This window comes from Opisthorchis viverrini, assembly GCF_000715545.1.
Source record: "Opisthorchis viverrini unplaced genomic scaffold opera_v5_7, whole genome shotgun sequence".
In the NCBI taxonomy this organism is placed as follows: Eukaryota; Metazoa; Platyhelminthes; class Trematoda; order Opisthorchiida; family Opisthorchiidae; genus Opisthorchis; species Opisthorchis viverrini.
In genome coordinates, this window is record NW_008751663.1 from 1,206,307 (window position 1) to 1,212,209 (window position 5,903).

The following is a 5,903-nucleotide window of genomic DNA, read 5'->3' on the forward strand; positions in this document are numbered from 1 at the left end:
TACTCAGAAACTCACTGTGAAGGACAGATAAACCCGTAGGGAATAAGTGGTGAAAGGAGTCAAAAACACAAATCCCCATAACATACGTGATGAATATTCGGTAGATTCAGTCGTTTGCGAAGCGCAGACGCATATTTTATAAGGTGTGTTGCTGAGTCATTTGGTCAGCGGCTGGGCACTGGGAACAGGCATAATAAGGAAGGGAACTGTAAGCCAGAAACTTTTAGTTGTGACAGAGAGTAAGCACGTTTTTCTGATTGTACTCTAATGGGACTGATTGTGAAGTTGTGAAAAGCAGTAGGTGATGATGATCGACATCAGAAAGAACAGGTGGTCCGACTGCATTTTCATCTTTGTTTTGGTGGTGAATGATTTTCTTTACAATTCAGATTACTCTTGAAGTTCGCAAATTTCTCACGTCCTCACCTATTTGTTTTGAGCACTAAATTTACAGATAAGTGTTGGAATAGCCAACTCCCCCTATGTCCGGAAAGTACCAGCGATCGAACCGGGCACTCGCAATCGTAGGGTAGTTCCAAGAGAACCATTAACTTGTCAGTCACATGGACATAAGTGTGATTATTATTCAAATGTTTTTACGGAAATACTTATTCGACAAAGGCTATGGACTGGTCTGTGTTGGGCAGTATTTGGGCGGAACACCGTGTTCACAAGTCAACCGGTTTGTGGTACTTCCATGTAGGATACAAAAGAACTAAAAAGTTCACTTATATCGAATGGCCACTTTGGAACTTTTTTGGTTTTCCAGAAATGTGAAGATATCAGACACTAATAACTGCAGTATCCCCATGTAAGTGCACTGATGACGGTAATGTGATTTTGAGTCGCGTGACGTGTGTGTGTGTGTGTGGTATGGAATCCAGCATTCACTGTGGCAGTGTCTACAAACACCTGATATCTTTTGGATGTGGGACTGCACAGCAGGTATAGTCGACAGAAGTATATTAAAGTCATCTGGATTCGAATCGAGTATTTGGAGTTTTTGTAAAACATATGGCTGAGCTAGAATACCAGACAAATAAACTATAGTTTACCGGATGTCTTTTTGCGATTTTACTGGTGAGACAATCCGTGAAAATATTTCTGTTAATCCACAGATCTGTGTATACTGTCAGGATCATGCCATTGACTAATCTTCTACCTTGAATGGACCCTTGGGGAATCTCAAGATAACATGATTATTTGTACTTTTATTCATACATATCTGTGTCGTCGTGCTGATAAATCAGAGACTCGTTAGTGTATTACTAAATTTTGCTACAATGCACCTGAAAAGCTCGATTTGTTTAGGGAAAGTTTCTCTTCATTTCTCGATGTTTCTTAAAAAAGAACCCTCGTATTCTGTCTTCTGACAGTGCCAGGAACCCGAAAAATGGTCATATTTCTGTCATTTATGTCCCGGTTGTAATTAGCACTGTGACAGTTGGATACAAACTACGGTTTTTCCTGTGACGTTCAAACCTCCTAAAGCTGAAATGCAGTTCCTTATTGAACAATGCAGTGCTCTTGTGGGATTCTTCTCGTACAGTATCGGTACACGGTAGAAAACAGGGTGAATCGCAGCTGAATCGTTCAAGCGAAACTAAAAATTAACGCCACCGGTCAATATAACCAAGCTGGCATCTGCAAGATACTGCTTTACGGAGCCACTAAGGGATCTGCCGAAATCGACCTTTATTATTTCTTTTGTTCTATTTTTATAGGCCATATGGGCTGTAAGCAAAAATTCCTCTAAGCCGTTGAGCTTAACATATCTGTCAACAAATGGGCTTCATTAGAAACGGAAACCATTAACGTTTATTCGAAAACTGATATGAAAGAAAAATTAAACCTCAGCAAAACACACTCATTTGAAAAAAAAGTTGGTTCTAACGGGGGGCTCAACCGAATTTCACCTGAATCTCTCCTTTATGATGTTCTCCAGCTGGATGTGCTCCAGACAGGCCGCCTCGTGTTTCCAGATATCACTGTACGTTGTCTAGACTGAACACTCTTTGTCGAAGAGTCTTGAGCAACCCTCTGTCTCATCTAGAAAAATTGACGTCAATTTCATGTTTATATCCCTTCAGTACGCACTGACAAAGCATTGGTTTGGCGTAAAAATGCCCTTTATCCTGGGGCTTGTTTTGCACTCTCAACCTGAAGCTTTCCGTACGGTTTGAGGCTTAGAAAAAAGATATCTGAGCCAGATGGTGATCCATCACAACGTTTTTAACTGTGGCAGCATTTGGTTTTTGATCAGGTGGCACTTGAGCTGTTCGCTCGATTCGGCAACTACCAAAAAAAGAAGACATCATAAGTGCGCAGTTGGTGGGGTACTTCCTGTTTGCCTGTTTTTCTGCTTGTGTTTATATTGACATTTAAATACTACTTGGTATCTCTTAATTTGTTTGGCTGGTTGCCTGACAGCGTTTTCCGTCAGTGTGTTGGTCCGTTCGTGATCCTTGTTGGGTTGTTCTGCGTGCTTGTTGGTCAACTGGTTATCCCAATGCCTCCTATTTTCAGTAGCCACATCCCTCTGTGACAACTTTTAACATGATCGGGCTCCAAATCATTAGAATCATGGACTGTCTGGATTGGTTCGATTTCCTCGTTCGAAGGCAGAACACCGTTGAAAATGTTAAAAAGTGACTGTGTGGAACCCTGTTTTCTTTGGCTAGCATTTTCAGGCAACTACCTCAATTGTTTTATCGTCTGAAGCTTCGTGACCAACACTCTGCTTATGCACGCTGTGCTGTGCATTCTTGTCTCTGATTGGTTACCTTATTTGGTAAGCTTCTGTCCGTTTCCTTGTAAGATGTCAGAATGATAATCCGCTTGACAGTTCCACTGGGTTTGTCTTGTCGATCCAAGTATTTGAAGAGTCATCAGTAGTTACAACGGGCTGTCAAACTAGAATTTAATGTATTTAGCCACGTATTCACGTTACTAAACTTATACCCTGTTCATTGCATGATGGGCCTGACAGCCGACCCCATTCTGAGATCATTAAAACCTACTTCAGCAACAATGTCACGAACAATAAATAAAACACAAAAATCTCGCATAATAAGATCAAACACCAAGCGGTGTTTTGGTGTGCGTCACCATGTCTATCATTTGTGCCCTCATCAGTTGAGATTGTAAAACTTCGGTGGAAGCTGTCGCTCTTTTTCATAGGACCCGTCTATAAAAGTATCTAAGCAAAGAATATGAAAGCGGAATGGGCCAGTGAAATCTTGCTACCAATATTTGGAGATGTGTATACTGTTTAATGTTCAAAACGTTGCTATTGGTGGTAACACTTGCGCTGATGATTTCAGTTTGTGGCCGCTCCAACCAAGCACAAGAAGATTCAGTGAGATCTTATCCTGAATCGCGGGCTTTGTATACAGGACCTATACATTTAGCATACCATTCTGACAAGATGTGCTTTGACCATTATTGATATGTCTGCTTTGCAAAGATGTACTAGGATTGACACTTTTCCTGTAGATACCGCGTCCTTTCTTCAATTCAAGAATGCAGAACACCACCTCACTTTTTAGAATCTTCCTTACCCAGGGATGAAGCTTTCCAAATTCAAACTGCAGGACAACAGGTTTATCGTTTCTAACAGCGATAGAGGGAAATGAACTGGCACAAAGGAAGCCAATTTCTGGTTAAGATTACGATCAGTCTTACTGGTGGATGTCCAGAAACCTAAGAGGGGCGAATGAGATAAAGTCACATACAAATCAGGGGAGACTGCGATGTAGAGTTGTGGATAGGCCACAAAAAATGAAAGGTTTTTCTCACAATTGTCGTTCTGCCGGTCTGAAGAAGGAGGGCACTGAGTTTGGCGGTTTGAAACTCTGAAAATAAAAGAACTGGCTCAGATGGTAGCACCTAGTGAGTTCGGCAAACCGTGTGTCACCAGATAACGTCTTTGTTTCAAGGAAATTTCTAAGGATATTTTGTAGCACAACATTTAAAACAACGGAGTTCACTGTGAATTGTGCCTAACTGCTTCATTTTACCCGTTTGTGAGCCAAGGCTAGAAATAAGTCCATGTTAGAATAAAGGTGATAAAATGAACACGGATTTTTCTAGTTCCAATTTAGTACGCTATCCTGTGTGCAGTGATGATCAGCTGACAGTGTCCTAATTACCATATTTAGCAAAGCATTTTTGATTATTCTGTTTTAGTTACTTATGCTTGAGCTTACCATCAACGAAACATACGGCTGTGGTTTCTCAGGTTAAAAAGCACGGGGTGATTTATCAGGCGGGACTCATGTTTGCTGGACAAAGAAGCAAGGGGTGTCGACTGTCATCTAGGCCTAAAAACAGGTGACTAACTGCGCAATGGGGACACAACGTAGAAAGCATTCGTGGTGTCACCCCGATTATCTTAGTTCTGTGGTTAATGTGAAGTACAAAACTGTCGTAGAAGCAAGCGGTCAAGATCACTCAACATGTGGTAGGTCACGGGCCACTGATTACCACAGTAATGTTTCACTATCCAATTATTCAAGAAAACGCACTGTCTTCGTGAAAAAGAAGGCCTTTGCTGCGGAGTTATTCATTAGAAAACACACCAACTGAACAGTTTCAGACTATCGGACAGGAAAGTAAGACTATCCTATGCATCTTGTTTATAAGAAACTGAATATCCGTCTTCTTTTTGAAAGCGTCTCCCTAAACATCCCTGGATACTAATTGACTATCATTCAAATGTAAACGAATGCTACAAAGCAATTCCACAAATTCCATAATGAATCTTAGTTACCAATAGACGCGAAGCGGATATAGGAAAAACACGTACTACTCGCATGCCTCATCCAACGTTACACCATGACAGTTTGTCTGTCACTCCAGCATCAACTGTTCGAACCAACCTCTTCCTCTTTTCTCTTTGCGTTTGTAAGATCACATCAATGTAAGACGTGTTGAAATCCACAATAATGTACCCGATGTTTCTGGCTACTTATGGCGTGCCATCTCGCGGTCGTCTGGCTCCAAAAACTGCCTGAACTGCTCCAAAACTCATTTCAGTGAATGTGTTTTTGCTAGTGCTGTAAACTCTGGGAGAGGTTGCAAAAGCATCTCGATAACTATTGCTCATGTTTTCAAAGGAACTTGCGCATCGTGCATACTGAATTCTGGAAAATTCATCGTTGCTGCCATAGTAAGTTTGTTCAATATTAATGTCCGTTGAATGGAGTCGTGCCGTGACATTTGTATAGACTCTTAGACTAGACCCTGTGTAGAATAGCAAATAGTGGAAAAGTGAACCGACTGGTTGTGCATCCAACTACAGTCTACCCGCCATTCAATTTTATTGTTTCGCCAAAAACGAAGGGTTGACTCGAATTGGGAAGGAATTAGGAAACAAGCGAGTGTTGAGCGCAAAGTTATCTCTTTCATCGTTAGTTTCAAAAAAAAATTCTGAAATTGCCTTACTTTGCTGAACAAATGTGCTTGCTGTTATTGGTCATCAATCTAGAGTGAGCATCAATGGGTCCAGTCGAAAATGACTACTGCTGAAGGGTAAACATGTTGAGGATGCTGAAATAAGGTAGTCTGTGGTGTAAGAGTTTTTTTCCGCCATTCAATTTTATTGTTTCGCCAAAAACGAAGGGTTGACTCGAATTGGGAAGGAATTTAGGAAACAGCGAGTGTTGAGCGCAAAGTTATCTCTTTCATCGTTAGTTTCAAAAAAAAATTCTGAAATTGCCTTACTTTGCTGAACAAATGTGCTTGCTGTTATTGGTCATCAATCTAGAGTGAGCATCAATGGGTCCAGTCGAAAATGACTACTGCTGAAGGGTAAACATGTTGAGGATGCTGAAATAAGGTAGTCTGTGGTGTAAGAGTTTTTTTTAAAAAAAATTTGTTTCCTAACAATTTGAGTTATCACA